Below are 22,284 nucleotides of genomic sequence, written 5' to 3' on the forward strand. Positions count from 1 at the left end.
ACTAAAGAGGAAGGACATTGAAATGATCTTGGGGGTTTTAATACAATCAAGGAACAGGAGTCTCTTAGACCAAATTTTTGAGGTTTTATCTGAAGACAGTGTATCATATGTGTTATACTGTAGATATTGAAATGAACTTCTGTAAACAAACAAATGTCTTTAAGATGAAATAATAATTATTTACCCCAGGGTAATTTTTCTTCATTTCCTGAAGTGCCTTTATAACTAATTTTAAAATGTAAGAGAGTTTTTTGAGAAATGCTAGCTGACAGGCCTTTAGGAAGATGAGCTGCTATTCACCAACAACCTGGACTTGAAGGTTTAATATCAATTTTTTATAAAGTTTTGGTTATCATATTCAGATGGCACTGAAGTAAATTGAGGTATGAAGCGGCTTCTGAGCAGACATTCAATAACTTCATGTTTATTTTCACTTGTCCTAAGCAGCATATAGCTTATAAGAAAACTTGAAGTATCTATTGATTGATGAATACATAGACAGATAGATAAACATAGACCTAGATAGACATAGATATAGAGATGGGCATGAACAGATATAGGCATAGACATAGTCACAGAGAGATAATCATTTCCTTAACACTGGAAATCTATGCTATAAGGATATAAATATTTGGGGAGGGAGAATAAAAAAAGGATATAAATATTTAAATTTTCATAGTATTTATCACTGAGAGATTATGCTGTCTACATTACGCTCAAGAGATGTGAAGAGTACATGTTGTATGAGTCAAGATTTTCCACCTCTGTTACGTTCAATGTCAATTGTTCAGAGAAGCCTGAGGAAGTCCTTTGAGTTCATCACCATTTGAATGACTGCATTCTGACAAACTCTCAAATGTGGATCCTTAAGTTAAAGATATATGCCATTTCTCATATTTCTTGTTAATCATATTAATATTTATGTACCTTAGATAAGTTTCCCACACTTGTATTTCTAAGAATTAAGAATTAAATTGCAAATGCAATGTACTAAATTCTGCCTCATATTCCTCAATGAAGCTTGTCCGATGACTTGAGCACACCGTGCTTTATAGTTCATAATCATGAAGTGGCTTTTTATTGTAACTTTCAAAACAGAAGATCTGATTCCTCCTATATGACTTGTACACACAATCTACTCTGCAGTATATGATGTATATAAATATGAGGTTTGTATACTAGGGGTGAAAAGGGCAGTTTCCTTGCTGACTGCATGTTAATTAACCAGTATCAAATATAGCCTTGTCATAGGAGGAAGGCATCTTCATTTCTATAGGATGCAAATTATATTGCCAAGGTCACAGGATAGGGTCAAAGTTAACTGTCAACCATGGTGCTTGGCTGAGTTTGCATTTGAAAAATTATCAGGACTTTTAAATTAAATAGAGTCTAGTGTTTCCATACTAAATTTATACACATACATAATAAAAATAATAAATAAAAGAAAAATAACATCATGGCACTTATTTCTATAGTCATATTATGTGGTAATATTATCTTTGGCTTACATGTCACTCCTAAGAAAGATGTAGAAGAGTAAAAAGAAGGAGGGTTGAAATATGACATTCAATGGAAACATAATTAAAATAAACTTAAGCTGCTCTTATCTTTTAAATATACTGACCCATGAATTACATTTTTTGTTTGATTAAACTACAGCTTCAACACTATAAAACATATTTTAGCATAAAATTCATTAAAATTCAACTCAGCTCCAATGATTTTAATTAGTGGAGATGCTAGGAAGGAGAATAGTTAAGGGAAATTAGTTACCTATTGTTCTGGAGTATAATTTTAAAATTTAGCAACATTTGGAAATGGATTGTTAGCAAACATGGATATTTGCATGTGTGTAGCTTTTGCCCTTCTCTGTCAATAAAAATAATTAAAAACAAAATAACAATGTATTTCCTATTATACCAAGATAACTACTGATGTAATTAAAGCCCTAAAAGAACAGCAGAGCTAAGGCATCATTTCTGTGGGCACATATACAAATTCAACATTAGTTTTTCACATCCTTCCTTGCATGTTAAAGGTTTGAAAAAAAACAAACTATTATTAACTAAATGGTAAATGTCTAGTGTTAGTTTATCTGTTTTGACTAAAATGTACTCAGTATTGAAGGAAAATAATTGTTTTAAATAGAATACGATACTTTTTATATGACTATCTTTACACAGCCTTTTACTAATATCTGATCGAAAATCATATTTTACTTTCACTCATTCTATAAAGTTATATATTGTCAAAATGTTGAGATTACTTGCAAAAAGCATTCAAGTCCATTTAATATAGTAGCAGAAAGGCAAGGCTAGGGACAGAAAAGCAATGAACATCCCATTCCAGACCCCTTGGATGTAGAGGTCCATTACATTGAAATATGTAGTTTTTGATGTCCCTAATTTAAAAAATATACTACATATTATAGGACTAAGTTTTGAAGTCAATATTGTCTACTACATTATTTTATTCCATAAGATCAAATTTAGGAATCCTACATTTCATATGTTATCTCCTTTCCTGCTTTCCCATCTGGAAACCACTTATCTCATCACCCTCCCACCTTTTCTATGAATGTTCTCTCAAACCCACCCACCAACTTCCTACCACCTCCCGCCCTGGCATTCACATATACTAGGAAAACAAGCCTTCACAAAACCAAGGGCCTCTCCCACTGATGCCCTGCAAGGCCATCCTCTGCTACATAGGCTGCTTGAGCCATGGGTTGCTCCATGTGTACTCTTTGGTTGGTGGTTTAGTTTCTGGAAACTCTGGGGGGCCTGATTGATTGATATGATTATTCTTCCTATGGGTTGCAAACTCCTTTACATTTTAAGTCATTTCTTCAACTCCTCCATTGGGGACCCCATTCTCAGTCCAATGGTTGACTGTGAGCATCTGTATTTGTCAGAATCTGGCAGAGCTTCTCAGGAAACAGCTGTATCAGAGACCTGCCAGCAAGCATTTCTTGGCAGCAGCAATAGTGTCTAAGTTTGTTGACTCTACGTGGGAATATCTGCTCCACACTTTGTTTCTATATTTCCTTCTGTGAGTATTTTGTTCCCACTTCTAAAAGGACTGAAACATCCACACTTTGGTATTCATTCTTTCTGAGCTTCACGTAGTCTATAATTGTATCTTGAGTATTCCAAGCTTTTGGACTAATATGCACTTACCAGTGAGTTCATGTCATGTGTGTTCTTTTGTGACTTGGTTACCTCACTCAGGATGATATTTTCTACCTCCACCCATTTGCATTAGAATTTCGTGAAGTCATTCTTTTTAATAGCTGAGTAGTATTCCATTGTATAAATGTACCACATTTTCTGTATCCATTCCTTTGTTGAAGGGTATCTAGGTTCTTTCCAGCTTCTGGCTATTATAAATAAGGCTACTATGAACATAGTGAGGCATGTGTCCTTTTATACATTGGAGCAACTTTTGGGTATATGCCCAGGAGTGGTATAGCTGAGTCCTCAGGTAGCACTATGTCCAGTTTTCTGAAGAACTGACAGACTGATTTCCAGAGTGGTTGCAACACCACCAAAAATAGAAGAGTGCTCCTCTTCACATTGCCACCAGTATCTGCTGTCACCTGAGTTTTTGATCTTAGCCATTCTGACTTGAGTGAGGTAGAATCTCAGGATTGTTTTGATTTGCATTTCCTTGATGACTAAGGATATTCAACATTTCTTTAGGTGCTTCTCAGCCATTCAGTATTCCTCAATTGCAAATTATTTGTTTAGCTCTGTACCCCATTTTTAAATGGGGTCATTTGATTCTCTAGAGTCTAATTTTTTGAGTTCTTTGTATATATTGGATATTAGCCCTACATAGGATGTAGGATGGGTAAAGATCTTTTCCCAATCTGTTGGTTGCCATTTTGTCCTACTGATAGTATCTTTGCCTTAGAGAAGCTTTGCAATTTATGAGGTTCCATTTGTCTATTAATGATCTTAGAGCATAACCCTTTGGTCTTCTTTTTAGGAAAATTTTCTCTGTGCCCATGTGTTCAAGGCTTTTCCCAAGTTTTTCTTCTATTAGTTTGAGTGTATCTGGTTTTATGTGGAGCTGCTTTATCCACTTGGACTTGAGCTTTGTACAAGGTGATAAGAATGGATTGATTTGAATTTTTTTACATGCTGAGTGGCAGTTGATCCAGCACCTTTGTTGAAAATCCTGTCTTTTTTCCACTGGATGGTTTTGGCTTATTTGTCAAAGATCAACTGACCATAGGTATGTGGGTTCATTTCTGGGTCTTGAATTCTATTTCGTTGATCTACCTGTTAGTCAATGTTCAATACCATACAATTTTTTATTACAAGTGACATGAAATAGATCTTGAGGTCAGCAATGGTGATTTTTCCCCACATGTTCTTTTATTGTTGTGAATAGTTTTCACTATCGTGTTTTTTTTGATATTCCAAATGAATTTGCAAATTGCTCTTTCTGACTCTATGAAGAATTGTGTTGGAATTTTGATGTGGATTTCATTGAATGTGTAGTTTGCATTCGGCAATGCATGAGCATGGGAGATTTTTCCATCTTCTGAGATCTTCTTCAATTTCTTTCTTCAGAGACTTGAAGTTCTTGTTGTACAGATCTTTAGCTTGCTTGGTTTGAGTCACACCTAGATGTTTTATATTATTTGTGACTTGTGAAGGATGTCATTTCCCTAATTTATTTCTTAGCTTGTTCATCTTTTGAATAGAGGAAGGCTACTGATTTGAGGTAATTTTATATCCAGACACTATGCTCTAGCTGTTTCTCAGGTTTACGAGTTCTCTGGTGAGACTTTTGGGGTCACTTAAGTGTATTATCATATCATCTGCAAATAGTGATATTTTGTCTTCTTCCTTCTCAATTTATATATCTTTGACCTCCTTTTGTTATCTAATTGCTCTGACTAGGAACTTGAGTACTATATCAAATAGGAAGGGAGAGAGTATGCAGCCTTGTCTAGTTCTTGCTTTTAGTGGGATGGCTTTATGTGATGCACACAGGTAGGATTTGCTGAAGAAAGCAGAATCAGGAGAATCCTGAGTTCAAGGTGGACCTGGGCTACAGTTTTTCCTTTTATCAAGACCAAGGTATACATCTCCTCAGTATTCTCACAGTTGGTGACTTGAAGACCTTGAGTTCAATGGATTCTCTATTGTGTACTGGACCTAATAGTATGACCTACAGGTTAAGTACAAATATAATTTATGATTATAAATAAAGGAACATGAATCCAAGGGCCTGTTAAGTAGCTGATCTGTCAAAGATTAGCTTTGCACTATTTGGTTCCAAATCATAAAAATCAATGGACATATCTGGATTGGAGTTCCTATTCTTTCCACTATTTGTTGGCCATTACAATTTAGGGAGGTAGCTAATTTCTTTGCTCCTAAGGAATGAAGATAAGTATGGAGTGCCATCAACTTGCTGAAGGCTCTGAATATTAGACAGATTTTCAGAAAAATATGTGACAATGCCTTCACAAGGAAGCTTAGTGACCAGTACCTGTTTCTTAAAGTGTGGCTATTTTCAGAGGCATGAGATAGCTTCATGCAGTGCTGTCATTGGCCAAGTATATTTTATTGTTTTGTGTCATGGGTGAAAGAAAGTAATAACCATCTACTACTGGTTATGACATCTCTCAATGCAAAACCAATTCTGGTAAATTGCCATGGAATTTTTAGTTTAGAATATTATAATTCTGTGAATATTTGTGTCTGTATGTGTTATAAGATTATGCATTAATCATAAGATTAATATGTATATATGTATGTATGTATATTAAGTTGCAGGTAAGATATTTCTGGGAATATATATATGTATATTATATAATAATTATATCTAATTGAATGTTTAAAAGGGAAAACAAAAATAACTTTTGAGGCTTAATTAAGTTATAACAAATTACTTTATAGATTGATTACATCATCATTATTTCTCTCTGATAGCTCATCTGGTATATTGAAGGATCAGAGGATCCCAGAGCATTGTGTCATTCTAGTACTCTCACTAAGGAGAATGTTGGTGATAGGAATGTCTATTTTTAGATAATAGAAGAGGAAAACATCTGTTGCCTTAAGGAGCTATAATCAATAACGCCAGGATAAGACTGGATTTTCTTGATGTTTCCTTAGGTTGTTGAAGAATAATCACAGACTCAATCCACTTGTGGCTAATTCTTAAGCACAGTTAAAAAAACAACGAACCAGGGGAGATTCTGATTTCCTTTTTTCCTTGAGGTACTTTAAACCAGATTCAGAATACCACAACCATGTTAGGTAAATCTAAGTAAGCTTTCAGGAATGGAAATAATGTTAAATTATGTGAGTTGGGCAAAGAAGGAGGAGAAAAAGTTTGGCTTTCATAATGCATTTGGAATATTCCACTTAGATCAAATCTTTTATGTCTCTAACCATAGTGCAACAGTCATCTGAAAAGGTCACTGTAAGAATTGGAGTGATAAGTGAGTATAAGCTTGGTGAGCCCTAGGCACCCAGTATGGCTATAATTTCTTTTAAGTACCCTTTAGTAAGGTTTACTACCATGAAAAATGAGATAGCCCAAACACAGTAAAGAGTTTTATTATTTTAAGATTCTAAGAAGATCATTTCATAAACATGTAGAAGTGCCAAGTGATTCTGACAAAGGCTAGCTTGGCTTCCGGGTCCAATATAACTCACAGTCAAGCATTCAAAAGGAGATCAATACTCGTCTGTGGTGATGCTGCTACTGCTTTATTTGCTACAGTACAAGGATAATTCCTGCGTGGAACATGAATTTGACTTCTCTGCCTGGTATTCTGATGCTCCTGTTCTTTTTTCCCCCACCAAACCTACAGTCCTAAACCACCTTATTTCTGATTAAAGAGACCATGGTTGGTGATCTACAGAGTATTTATATTTTCATCAAGTTAAATGAGAATACAATATTGAAATACAAACTTATCAATGTAAGATACAATTTACACACTCTAATAGATTATTAAAACTTAATGAACAAAAAGTAAAATGATAGTAACTAAACATAGCCTGTACTATGCTTTTTAGAGAAAAGTATATAGCAGATGTTTAAGGTATTAAGTAGGAAAGATATCTTTAGTGAATCTATTTAAAGCATTCCTAATGAAAGATGGAATGAAATATTACTGACTGAGAATAAAATCTTTAAGGGAGAATTGATGTTCTTTAATAGCAATGTAATTGTGCTGAATAAAAATAAACAGAAATAATCAGTATTTATTTATACATGCATATACATAAAAGTAGATCTAAAATGACTATGCTCTTAATAGGGTTGGCAAATCTGTGAAAAGGCAACTGTTAATAAATACATCTGTCACACAGACACACATACACACACACACACACAGAGAGAGAGAGAGAGAGAGAGAGAGAAAGAGAGAGAGAGAGAGAGAGAGAGAGAGAGAGAGAGAGAGAGAGAGAGAGAGAGATAATATAAGAATATGAGAATATACCTATTTAGGGTTGTCCCTATGAAGTTTGTTTCTAGATGACCACTTGGGATTGGATAATTTATCAGGGAGTTCATTCTGAAGAAGACATGTTTTGCTTTTCTCAGCAGCCATTACTTTCCTATAGCTCTTCATCTGGGAGTAGCTCCATGTGAGACTTCACCAATTCATTTATTCAGTTGGTATTGTAACTTACAAGTCTTGTTTATGTGATAATAATGTTGAAATTTCATGAGCTTTCCTTTAGTGTCATATGCAGAATACACTATTTTGCAGCATGTATCCCAATCCTCAGGATCGTTTAATATTTGAATTTTATGTATCCATAAAATATTTATCTGACTGTAATAATCACGTTGAAACATAAATGGGCTAGCTCAAAATAATAAGGAAATTATTACAAGTATCTCAAAGACAGTATTTTACAAGTTACCCTTTCTAAGTCTTTCTGAGCTTAAAGTGGCTCAAGAAATACTGATTGCACCTTTGAAGTTGTTATCTACTGAGGGCAATGAATGATGTGTTGTCAACAATTTCAGCAGTATGCAGTTTCATACTCTCCGTCAAATATGATTTTGTTGTTTAACTTGTTTAACAATGTTAGCATTGTGTGTTCACTGTCTCAATAGTTCTAGGATTGAGCCTCCTCTTCCTTTAAATATATTTCTTGCCTTGTACTATGTTGACACAAATCTCTGATTAAAATGTTTTAAGACCAATGAAGAAATGAAACAATTACTTTTCTACTAGCTTAGCTTACAATACTATGCTTTAAAAGAATATCTGTTTTATACTAAGCAAAAGGAACCCTGTTTTGGTTTCATGCCAATAAAATCTATAAATGTTCTGTTGCTACTGAGACAAGAATATAATGAACACAATACAGTGAAAAGAATTTTCACATTACTTTCCCATTTTAAAGGTATAAACAATTAAATATTAATTATACTAAGAAATGCAATAATTATATTATTGTAATAGCACTTTAGACCCATTTTCTATAGAGCATTTCTCACTGGTCAAGGAATATTAAATTTGTCTGTTTGCTCACTTTGGGATAATTTGCATAACTTTTGCTTTAAATATGAAGAACAGCTCTGTGACAATTTTCTTTCATGGCTGCTCCATTGTTGACCATCGAGAGAACTATATGGAAAATCCATTCAGCTACTAAGAAACTACGATCTTGGCATCAGTTATATATATCAGTTATATATATCAATTACTAAGTGTATACAACTTGAATATATCTCATAATTTAGTTGGATCCATATATTGATGTAGTCCCTATTTTGTTTTGTTCCTTATTTTTACTAAATATTCTATTTGTTTATACCTCAAATGATATCCCATTTCCTGGTCACTCCTCCACAAGCCCTCCATTCCACAACCTCCCTTCCCTTTTCCTCTATGAGTGTGCCCCCCTCAATGCAGGACTAAAGCATCCACACCCTGGTCTTCCTTCCTTCTAGACTCCATATGGTCCTGTGTTATATCACAGGCATCGTGAGCTTTAACACCAATATCCATTAATCATTGATTACACTCAATGTGTGTTCTTTTGTGACTGGATTACCTCACTCAGGATGATATTCTCTAGTTCCATCTACTTACCTGCAAAATTCATGAAGTCATCGTTTTTTATAGCTGAGTAGTATTCCATTGTGTAGATGTACCACATTTTCTATATCCGTTCTTCTGCTGAGGGACATCAGGATTCTTTCCAGGTTCTGGCTACTATAAATAAGGCTGCTATAAGCATAGTGGAGCATGTGTCTTTGTTGTATGTTGGAGCATTATTTGGGTATATGCCCAAGAGAGGTATAGCTGGATCCTCAGGTAGTACTTATGTCCAATTTTCTGAGGAACCTCCAGACTGATTTCCAGAGTGATTGTACCAGTTTGCAGTCCCACCAACAGTGGAGGAGTGTTCTTCTTTCTCCACATCTGCTGTCACCATAGTTTTTGACCTTAGCCATTCTGATTAATGTGAGGTGGAATCTCAGGGTTGTTTTGATTTGCATTTCTCTAATGACTAAGGATGTTGACCATTTCTTTAGGTGATTCTCAGCCATTCAAGATTCCTCGGTTGAGAATTCTCTGTTTAGCTCTGTACTCCATTTTTAATAGCGTTATTTATTTCTCTGGAGTCTACCTTCTTGAGTTCTTCATATAATTTGGATATTAGCAGGGGTTGGGGATTTAGCTCAGTGGTAGAGCGCTTGCCTAGCGAGCGCAAGGCCCTGGGTTCGGTCCCCAGCTCCGAAAAAAAAAAAAAAAAAAGAAAGAAAAAAATTTGGATATTAGCTGATGTAGGGTTGGTAAGATCTTTTCCCAGTCTGTGGATAGTTGTTTTGTCCTAGTGACATTGTCCTTTGCCTTACAGAAGCTTTGCAATTTGATCAGGTCACATTTATTGATTATTGATCTTAGGGCATAAGCCATTGATGTTCTGTTTGAAAAATTTTCCCCTGAGCCCATTTGTTCAAGGCTCTCCCCCATTTTCTCTTCCATTAGATTCAATGTATCTGGTTTTATGTGGAGGTCATTGATCTATTTGGACTTGAGCTTTGTATTCTAAGCATTCAGTATGTTCAGTTCTGTTAGCCCAAATATGATTTTCTTCACCAGGAATTTGGGTGAGAATATGATAAACTCGTTTCTGGTCAGATGTAATGAACAAAATGCAGGTATCTATTATGTTACTAGAATAATGAATTATTTTTAAGTATAATACATTTTGATATTTTGGCTTAGATTTTGTGGTATCTCTTTATACAATTGTCTAACATCTTAGTCATATCTGTAGATATGATTATAGTCACATGCATAGAAAGAATGTTACAAAACCATCACCATTAAATTATATATGCTGTAGTAAGTTGATATTATATTATTATGTTATATTATATTCTCATCTCAGACAAAATTGAATTAAAATATACATTGCATTGACTATGTTTTTGTATTTATTAAGAACTGTATCATGAAGGAAACTCCAATAGATAATTCTCTATAATTAAATGGGACATAGGATAACAGAATATAAATAGATGTTGTTACTTTGGTGAATATGTCTGGAACACGGGAAATCATATGGCCCCACCAGTACTGTTCATTCTTACCTAATTATTCTCCAAAAACAAAGACTCATTCTAATGGAAATCATAAGATTCTTCTACTTCAGCGACATGAGTTCTTCCTAGGTTGTTAACTCTTTCTGGGTCATATACTGACACAGTACAGTCAACATACTTGTTATTTAGGAACCTTCGCTGAACTTGACTACATTCAACATTTCAATTAATCAAAATAGCTCATAGCAAATTGCAGATTTGCTACAAATAATTGTGTTCATAGATCATAGAAATTTTGACTTTTCTTAGCATCTGGAACTTGGTGATGTGATAGCATTTGAGATAACAGTAAACATGCTTTTTTATTTTAGTCAATTCATTTAACTGGTAGATAAGATGGTCTGAGAGATCTGGAAATGTCTAGTTTTTGCCCACCTGGACACTATGCTGAATAATGGTCCATGCATATAGAGCAATTTTGAATTTAGATATATAACCTGATATTTTGCACCAGTGCATGAGTAAATGACTACTAATATTCACAGCCATAGTTTATATCACTGTATATTTAGTGTCAGAATATTTTAATATAAACATTAAAATGTCATTAAGTTGCTATGTTTGCTTGAATAACATGAAGCATGTAAATAACTCATCACTGGTTAACAGTCATATTCTTTGCATGGTTGATATCATTGAAGCAAAGTATTTTTCCTGCGTAAGAATCCCTGAAATAAAAACCTTCTTTCTGTGAGAAATATATTAGATTAACTCTTTTTTGTCATAGTTACAATTTGGAGAATGAAAAATATGATCCTTCAGTGTTAATAACCTATGAAAAATAAACATGGAAATACATTGCCTTACCTAGCATATGTGAAGCCATGAAATTTTGAAAATCAGTACAGCTTGTTGGTGATGACTGAAGAAACTCCATCTACTTAATCATAATTTAAAGTTTTATTTTTTATAACAATTTCACAGTAAGTCTCCTTATCCTTTTTCCATGTAGTTTATGATTCTCCTTTAAATTATTTCCAATGTGTTGGCTGGAAAATTTTCAAACTAAAAGAGAACATGATGACTTTAATGTATAGTAATGTTGAAGCTTTTATGACAGTTCCCTATTACAGAGAACACTTAGATAATTGGGGCCATATGAGTCACTGCTTGGTGTTGTTATTAACAGAGCAATGGAATTTTCTGTACAGTACCCACAATTAGAAGTTGATATCTTGCAGCTACTGCACTGCCAGCATCTTGTTGCCTTGCTCAGTAATCGTGTGCCAAGATCCATATCTACACTAAGCCTTTTGTATTTTTTACAGTCTCTGCTTTGTTTTCTATACATCCAAAGCAGAAAAACTATCTAATTGCATTACCTACATTCATTTTTCTTAAAAAAAAGAATATGGTGAGTTCTCTAGTAGTCCATAACTGAGAAGTATCAAGGCAGGCATGCTAGCAGGCTCAGAATTCAAAGTTAAAAAGGTTACTGTGAATATTGATTCCAATCTTAACATTAGTCCCTCTGCCAAATTTATTCTTTAGATAATGGGAGGTATTGATCTACAAATTGAAAGTACACTTGCATGGTTGAAAGATATATCTGATTCATCACCCTACTGGATATTCATTTGATTTAGTTATTAGTCACAAGAATAAGTTTAGCTTTTCTTTAGCACATAAAAACCTCAGGAATAACATCTATATTAAGGGAAGGAAATGATTTCATTTTCTAGTAACTCATTTTTACACACACATGAAATGAATATATAGTTGAGTTCATGGTTTACATGATTTTGAGCTTCTATTTTCCTTCACTAAACAATAATGCCTTCTCATGACTAGTTGACTTTGTTCATATCAAGACACTTATCAAATTCAGATTCATATGAGATAATCATCATAAAACATTTGGTGATTTCTTTTTTAAAATATTTTATTAGATATATTAATTTACAAATATTTCAAATGTCATTCCCCTTCCCGGCTTCCCATCCATAAGCTGCCATCCCCTCCCTTCCACTCCCCTCCCCTTCCCCCATATAGATATTCCCCCCATACACCAGTTTACTGCCCCCCCCATATTCCCCTGCACTGGGGGTCCAATCATGGCATGACCAAGGGCTTCCCTCTCCACTGGTGCAACAACAAGGCCATTCTCTACTACATATGCAGTTGGAGCCCTGGGTCAGTCCATGTATAGTCTCTCGGTAGTGGTTTAGTCCCTGGAATCTCTAGTTGGTTGGCATTGTTGTTCGTATGGAATTGCAAGCTCCTTCAACTCCTTTAATACTTCCTCTAATTCCCCCCAGGAGGTCCTGTTCTCAGTTCAGTGGTTTGCTGATATCATTGACCTCTGTGTTGGACATGCTCTGGATGTGTCTCTCAGGAGATATCTATATCCGATCCCTTTCAGCATGCATTTTTTAGCTTCATCAATCTTATCTAGTTTTGGTGGCTCTCTCTCTCTCTCTCTCTCTCTCTCTCTCTCTCTCTCTCTCTCTCTCTCTGTGTGTGTGTGTGTGTGTGTGTGTGTGTGTGTGTACCACGAGCCAGGCTCTGAATGGCTGTTCCTTCAGTTGCTGCTCTAAATAAACTTTGCTTTCATATCCCCTCCTATAGATATTTTTTCCCCTTTTAAAAAGGAGTGGGAGCATCTGCATTTTGGTCATCCTTCTTCTTGAGCTTCCTATGGTCTGTGGATTTGCATCTTGGGTAATTTGAGCTTTTTCGCTAATATCCACTTATCAAACATTGCATAACAAAGGTGTTTTTTTGTGATTGATTACCTAACTCAGGATGATATTTTCTAGTTCATTCCATTTGCCTATGAATTTCACGAAGTCATTGTTTTTGATAGCTGAGTAGTACTCCATTGTGTAGATGTACCACATTTTTGGATCCATTCCTCTGTTGAAGGGAATCTGGGTTATTTCCAGCTTCTGGCTATTATAAATAAGGCTGCTATGAACATAGTGGAGCATGTCCCTTTGTTTTATGTTGGAGCATCTTTTGGGTATATGCCCAGGAAAGGTGTAGCTGGGTCCTCAGGTAGTGGAATGTCCAATTTTATGAGGTACCTCCAGATTGAATTCCAGAATGTTTGTACCAGTCTGCAATCCCACCAACAATAGAGGAGTGTTCTTTCTCCACATCCTTGCCAGCATCTGCTGTCACCTGAGTTTTTTATCTTAGCCATTCTCACTGGTGTGAGGTGGGATCTCTGGGTTGTTTTGATTTGCATTTCCCTGATGACTAAGGATGTTGAACATTTCTTTAGGTGGTTTTGGCCATTTGATAATCCTCAGCTGAAAATGTTTTGTTTAGCTCTGTACCCCATTTTTAATAGGATTATTTGGTTCTCGAGAGTCTAACTAATTGAGTTCTTTGCATATTTTGGATGTTAGTCCTCTATCAGATGTAGGATTGGTAAAGATATTTTCCCAATCTGTTGGTTGCTGTTTTGTCCTAATGACAGTATCTTTTGCCTTACAGAAGCTTTGCAGTTTTATGTGGTCCCATTTGTCGATTTTTGATCTTAGAGCATGAATCATTGGTGTTTTATTCAGGAAATTTTCCCCAGTGTCCACGTGTTTGAGACTTTTCCCCACTTTTTCTTCTATTAGTTTGAGTGTATCTGGTTGATATGGAGATCCTTGATCCACTTGGACTTAAGCTTTGTACATGGTGATAAGAATAGATCAATTTGCATTCTTCTATAGGCTGATGTCCAATTGAACCAGCACCATTTTTTGAAAATGCTATCTTTCTTTCATTGGATGGTTTTAGCTCCTTTGTCAAAGATCAAGTGACCATAGGTATGTGGGTTCATTTCTGGGTCTTCAATTCTTTTCCACTGATCAATCTGCCTGTCTCTGTACCAATACCATACAGTTTTTATGAGTATTGCTCTGTAATAATGCTTGAAGTCAGGGATAGTGTGCCACCCAAAATTTCCTTTATTGTTGAGTATAGTTTTCGCTATCCTGGGTTTTTTGTTTTTCCAAATGAATTTGAAAATGGCTTTTTCTATCTCTATAGAGAATTGAGTAGGAATTTTGATGGAGATTGCATTGAATCTGTAGATTGCTTTAGGCAAAATGGCCATCTTTACTATGTTAATCCTGCCAATGCAGAAGCATGGAAGATCTTTCCATCTTCTGAGATCTTCCTCAATTTCTTTCTTCAGAGACTTGAAGTTCTTATCCTACAGATCTTTCAGTTGCTTGGCTAAAGTCACACCAAGATATTTTATATTATTTGGGACTATTGTGAAGTGTGACATTTCTCTAATTTCTTTCTCAGCCTGTTTATCCTTTGAGGAGAGGAAGGCTACTGATTTCTTTGAGTTAATTTTACACCCTGACACTTTGCTGCAGTCGTTTATCAGGTTAAGTAGTGGAACTTTTAAAGTCTCTTAAGTACACTATTATATCATTTGCAAATAGTGATATTTTGACTTCTTCTCTTCCAATTTGTATCCCTTTGAACTTCTTTTGTTGTCTAATGGCTCTGGCTAGGATTTCGAGTACTATAATGAATAAGTAGGGAGAGAATGGGCAGCCTTGTCTAGTCCCTGATTTTAGTGGGATTGCTTCAAGTTTCTCTCCATTTGGTTTGATGTTAGCTACTGATTTGTTGGTGATTTCTTCAACTGTCCAAACACGTCTCTGCGAAAGTGGTTTAATGTTTCACCAATTAACAATAATATTATGATCTCTGAGTTTCAGACTCAGCATGCATATCTTCGTTTCTTTGTTTTAATTCTGTTTTTGGCCATAGCATTTATAGGACCACAACCCAGAGATGTACAGAAAGGAATATTACTGGAGATTATTCTCCAATAATGTAGCTCCAGACTAAGTGAGGCTTGATAGCATAGTGCATCCATTCTGCCACACAGCATACCCAAATATAGAAATACAAAAATATACATATACTTGTGTACAATACAGACATACATATACAAACACATTCATGAACACACAGTACAACATGCATACATTCACACATGTCTATGCACACACACACACACACACAAACACACAATTAGTTTCTCATTACAACAGATTATTTATGCCCTTTATCCTTTTATTTTGAATTATAGGAATCATGAGCAATGCCACAATCATTGCTTTTTTTAAAATTTTTTTGATAATATAATTTTATTTTAAAATTACATTGTGTTCTTGGCAAATATTTATCAAATATCTAAACTATTAAATGTATCAGCTCTAATAAAATTAAGTAATTGGTTGTAGTCTTAATGAAATGTAGCAGGATAAAACACTTTTATTTCTTTACTACCTCCCCAAACATTATTAAAAGCATATGAATATTCAAGAAAAACTTATTTTTTTCAAAAAGACCCAACTTTTCAAAAGAATATGTTATTAGTTCCTTGAGATTTTAATAGGTTGCATTTTGACAATACGTATCCCACAATTTTATTTTATATATATAAATATATCATATATAATATTACATATATATATGTATATGTGTATTCCACTTAGGGATGGGATTCTACAGTCTCTTAATCTCTGACTGTTTGCCTGCTGTGGGTCTCTATGTTGATCATGGTGTACTGCCATCTGAAACTACTATGATTAGAATTAATAAATTCCTTGATCTATTAGTACACTGACAAATCATTGAAATTGGTTTAATATTATATCCAAAAAACTAAAAACAGATCTTCCATATGATCCATCTCTTCCATCTCTGTTTATCCAAATAACTGCAGTCAGCATATCAAGAGACTGCACAGCTATACTATTCACAATAGCAAACATGGAACCACCTAAGCATCCAGTTGCAGAACAATGGGAAAGTGTGGTAATGTAGTCATCAATTCTAAGAAGGTATATCTTTCACAATAAACTAGGCTCAGACATACAAATATAGACTTTTTTTTCTGATTCATCATTCCTGGAGCTTTTAAATATATGCAAAGTCATAAAACTACATTTGTGTGTCCACACATGTACACCTATACCCGTAAGTGTGTATATAGGTATATATGACTTGGAAGTGGAAATAAAGTTGTCTTTTTGGACAAAGAGGCTTAATGGAAGGAAAGGGGCAAAAAACCCACATTTTTTGGAAAATGGCAAATTATCAGAGGGGGTATGTCCAACATACTATACATCTGTGAATACATTTATAAAAACTTGACAAAAGATTCTTTTTTTTTTTTTTTTTTTTTTTCGGAGCTGGGGACCGAACCCAGGGCCTTGCGCTTGTGAGGCAAACGCTCTACCACTGAGCTAAATCCCCAACCCCGACAAAAGATTCTTTTAAATAAAGAGAACTTTTTTTCATTCTTGAATATTTTCTTTATTTATATTTAAAATGGTATCACCTCTGGATACCCCTCATCCTTTCCTCCTTCCCCCTGCTTCTATGACAGTGCTCCCCCACCCACTCACCCACTTCCTTACACCTCCCTGCCATGGTATTTTACACTGGGGCATCGAGCTTCTTATAGGAGATAATATGGTATGTATGTAAAAACTGAAAAGGCCTTATTGACTTACAGGATACTCTAAAAATACAGCATTCAGTAAGTACAGCTAGCTGACACACAATTACATTAATGTAGTAGGAATGAAGAGTAATTTAAATATATTTAGGGCTTAAACTGGAAATCATAGAGAACACAGCACTTATGTTATGGTGTATGAGGTGTATTTTAATGAAAAATAAAAATTTATGTAAATTAAAACTCTTGCCATATTTTTCAGTTCAGTTGATGTTTCCTCCTGAATACTGATAAGATCCGGAAGCAAATGAATTTCATCATGAATACATTCTGAAATAAATGACACTTTCAAGTATATTTTGCTTATTTGAATGCGTTTTTGATGTTTAGTAGAAAAAAAATTTTATTAATTCCTTGTGAATTTCTCACAACTTATCATGCATATTTATTTTCATACAATGGACAAGCCCTATATCTATTGAAGAAAAGGAAATTACTTACAGTGTCTACAAGGAGGACTTCCATTCACCAACAAGTACTAGCTAAATGATGATATAAAAATACACATTGGTTGATATTTATTTTCAACATGTTCACCAATTTATTTTATGGAGTAGATTTGTTTTAAAAAAGTTTCAAGAGGAGGAAGAGTATTCATTCATATAAAACATTTTAGAAAATATTCTAGTGTTAATATAAATTATGACATGAGAGGCAAACAAGGATAGCAATTTGCTCAGGATATATAGAGAGCATAAGGCAATACAGAATGCCTTTAAATAAAGCAGAAAGTTCTGTGGTCATGAAATAGGACAATCATACTTAGCCTAGAGCCCGTCTTCCAATTACCAGAGTAAAGCATTTGCTAAGGAGAAGATAAATATTGTACTGATTTTTTGAAACTTTTAATATTGTATTTTAATTACAACAATTTTCTTTTCCCTTTCCTTTCATCAAATCCTTTCATATAACCTGATATGTTTTCCTTCAGATGCATGGCTTCTGTTTCTCAGTTGGTATTGAATGTGTTTGTGTGTGTGTGTGTGTGTGTGTGTGTGTGTGTGTGTGTGTGTGTGTGTGTGTAATATAGATATATTCTATAGTAAAACCTACTGAGTCCACATAATGTTACTTGTATGTATGTTTTCAAGACTAACAGTTTAGCACTGGATATACAACTGGTCTCTCTCTCTCTCTCTCTCTCTCTCTCTCTCTCTCTCTCTCTCTCTCTCTCTCTCTCTCTCTCCTTCACTCAGTTACCTCTAGTTCCTTGGGTGGGATTGAGAACCAGTGGACTGTTTCCCCTACACAAGGGTTGGGTTGGTAGCCTTCTTATTCAGCTCTTTCTTACATTAGGAGTTAACTTTGTGTAGGGTGGTAGGTATGAGATTAATTTCATTCTTCTATATTTTCCCATTTGTTGAAGATGCTTTGTTCAATGCAGTGCATGTTGAAATCTGGAATGGTAATCCCACTAGTGTTTTTCTTTTTATTCAGGATTATTTTAGCTATTCATGGTCTTTGGGATTCCATATGAACTTCAGAATCTTTTTTCTCTACTTTGAGGAGAATGTGTAGAGAATTTGATTTACTAAATCTGTAAATTGGTTTTGGTTGAATATTCATTTTCACAATATCAATTCTACCAATTTGTAGGCATGGAATCTCTCTGATTTCCTCGTGAATTCCTGAGTCTGTTTCTTTGAAGATTTATACATTTACAATTGGAAATCTTTCATATGCTTAACTAGCTTTATTTTTAAGTATTTTATTTTCTTAGCTGCTATTGTTAATGGGAGTGTGCCTATAACCCCTTTCTCAGTCTGTTGTTGAAGTAAATCAAGGTTACTGACTTTGGAAATTCATTTTATATTGTGTGACCTCTTTACTGTTCTAGAAATTTTAGGTGAAAAATGTGTGATTTATTATGTATAATATAATACCTAAAATAGGGATAATTTTTATTTTTGTTCCTATGTGTATCCTCTTAACTTGACTTCCTTTGCCTTATTATTCTAGATAGTACTTTGAGAAGTATATTGGAGAGGAGAGGACAAGCCTGCTTCAGCCCTGATTTTTATTAGAACTGCCTAGCTTTTTCTCCACTTAGGATAATGTTGGCTATGAATTTCTCATCTGTATCCTTATGTGGAAGCACAGTCTCTTCAGTTCTTCTTTATATAGCATTTTTATCTGAAAGTCATTTTGTCCAAGTCCTTTGCTGCATAAGTTAAGATGATCACTTGCTTTTGTCCTTAATTTAACTTACATTTTTATTATACTTACTAATTTGAAAATATTGAACCATGAATTTTTATAATGAAATGAAACATGAAATGAAGCAATATATTAAACCTCTGAGATATAATGAGAGTAGTCTTAAGACAAAGATATCTAGGTCTACTACCTACATCTAAAAAAATCAGAATGCATTCAGATAAATACATTTAATTATTTACCTCAAGAGTTTGAAAGAACAAACTACAAATGCTTATACAGTAAACACTAGTCATAACAGTGTAGAAATTAATGAAAAAAATCAGTAAGAATAAATTAAAAATTTTTGATTCTTTGAAAAGCTAACAAGATTGACAAGTCATTAGTCAAATGATCTCAAAGACAGAGAAGGAAAAGATACAAACTATGCTGTTAGAGAGAGACACAGTGGTGTACAGCAATATCAAAAGAAACCCAGGACATCCAAAGGGTATACTTCAAAAAATCTTTATTCCACAAATTTGCAAACCTTAAAGAAATGGATAAATTGTTAGGTATATTTTAGACACTGACATTATACCAAGAAGAGGTCAAGAATTTTAAAGAATTCCTAACATGCTGGGAGTTGAAGAATACTGTTACTACTACTACTACTACTACTAATAATAATAATAATAATAATAATAATAATAATAATAATAACATACTTTACTATGATCAGTAAATCAGCATAGGTTTGATAATTTCACAGAATAATTACAACAAAAAAACATATACAGAACCAAACCTAGTTCTTCTCAAACTAGTCCATGAGCTGGAAACAGAAGGAAGACTCTCTAACGTCTTTAATAACAACAGAATAAACCAAAACCAGAGTCACCTTTTCCAATTGCCATCACTTTTGTGGAGAAATATAATATATGTTTGCGTGATGATGAGGAAATCTAACAGAGAAGTAGATTGAAGATAGTTGGGACAAAAAGATGAGGGTGGACTGATGATTGTTCAGGCAAAGGCTTAGACTGAGTATAAGACAATGGCAAATAATTTCAAAAGATGAATAATGTTTTCTCCACCCTATTTTTCTCTATAAATTTGTACTGAAGTTTATATGATCTGGACCCTTATAAAGGCGTGCTCAAGGAATTTCAGCGTTTCTCAGTTACTTCATATTGTTGTTCATGTTATTGTGTCATTATCATGGATAAACTGTCTTGATATGCTGTCTGTCTCTGCCCGTTTGAGGATTCTAAATGAGATATAACATTTCTATCTGAGATACGAAATTCCTTTCCTCTTTCATATAGGGACAACTTTCATTGAAAGAATATAATACTAAGAATTAGACATTGTTTTATCTGTGCATATCTACTTCTCCAGTTAGACATTTTCTCCCCTGAGATTCTACCAGAGCATGTAATTATAATGAATCATCAGGACACTTTGTATACTTATCACATTCGAGTCAATACCAAGGACTGTAAAAAATATTGTGCTGTGTATTAATGGAAATAAAGTACTTCCTGTATGTGTTCAGACCCAGAAAAGTATGAAAAAGTAGAAATCTTAAAATTGAATAGTATGTAAAGAAAGACATTTTTCATAATCTAATTTGAAAAGAAAACAATTTTATTAAAATGTAAAGATTCTAGAATGTGACTCTAAGTTACATTTCAATATACAGAGCTAAAAATGAGAGCCTATTGATATATGGATATTGTCACATATATGTATGTATGTATGTATATTTACATAATCACATGTAAATTGTCTATACTTTGTTTATACACATATATACTCTAAAATACACATTTACAATTGTAAAATATACAATTGTTTGTACTCTCATGTGTTCTCATGTAGATAACTGCATTACTATATTTTTAATAGAGAATGCCAGATTATTTCTTTCAGTTAAAATATTTCACTGTTTTTAATATCACTTAGTTCTAAAAATGATGCTGTTAATATACCATGTAGAACAGTTAAATTCACAGCATAGCTATGTTTCAGATTCCTGCATTGAAAATTTTATGGCAATGTTTGTGTTTAAACTGATAAAATTCTTAAATAGATATTGATTAATTAATATTCTTTGGCTATCTTTTTGACAGGTCACTGTTCTTTGGTTATTTCTTTGTTTTAGGAACCAGTTTTTAACTTCTGGATGTTCATAGGGTATTAGAAAATAATTGTTATAATTATGATAGACGGCATCCACATAGAGTTCCTGTATATCTTTTCTTTGAATGTTGTAGAATTATCTAATTAAAATTTGCTTAAAGGTTTTAAAAACACCATTTTATATTGTTTTTTATATAAAATCATTTTTCTACTACATTGATCTCTGCGGTTGGAGAAAGTTTACAACTCTTACTCTCCTGAAAGAGTTTAAACTTTGGAATCATTTTAGACTTTTATGGTTAAGCAATTTATTTCTAGTGTCTGTAACCACTGAAAATAGTAAATTAAGAAGTATTCCTTCTTTAAACAAGAATAAAGACTGGTTTGAGATTAGAAGATATTTACTCTATTAAGTTCATTGAAAGAATTCAAAGTCCACAGTCAGTCCAGTAGTGTAAAGGGCCAACTTTCCATAGGTTAAATTCATGTCCTATAGCTGTATCCATTTCATGACTCATTATATCTTTATGCCTTCGTGTCTGCATGTGTGTGTTGGACATTCTATATAGATGTCTTTGTCTTGAGTTGCCTCCTCAGAAAGCACAGAGCTGATATCACACCTGCCAATCCATGTTGTGATAGAATTTTTCTTCAATACACTCATGGGTTGAGAACAGTTGTTGGTAAGAGGTTAGATTTTTCCATTAAGGACAAATAGCCCTTTTAGTACAATATAAGATAAGAGCCAAAAAATGAATTCTATATTTGTACTTACAGACATTGTTATGAGTTGTTATGAGTTGTATGTTGAGACACTCCCTATCTGAAGAATGAGAATATCTTTCCCACTTAATTTGATTATCTGTCCCCATTTCCTAAATAAATACTCTGAGGAGTTTATT

The 22,284-nt window shown here is 34.0% G+C and overlaps 1 protein-coding gene and 1 non-coding gene across 4 annotated transcripts in view; one reads left to right on the plus strand and one right to left on the minus strand.

Annotated features, from left to right (window-relative positions):
• Positions 1–22,284, plus strand: part of Nkain2 (sodium/potassium transporting ATPase interacting 2) — a 1,205,517-nt gene that overhangs the window by 427,347 nt on the left and 755,886 nt on the right.
• Positions 16,765–16,845, minus strand: Trnav-cac7 (transfer RNA valine (anticodon CAC) 7). The gene has a single exon. It is a non-coding gene; the product is annotated as a tRNA-Val (tRNA).

Source organism: Rattus norvegicus, chromosome 1 (assembly GCF_021556685.1).
Source record: "Rattus norvegicus strain SHRSP/BbbUtx chromosome 1, alternate assembly SHRSP_T2T, whole genome shotgun sequence".
Lineage (NCBI taxonomy): Eukaryota > Metazoa > Chordata > Mammalia > Rodentia > Muridae > Rattus > Rattus norvegicus.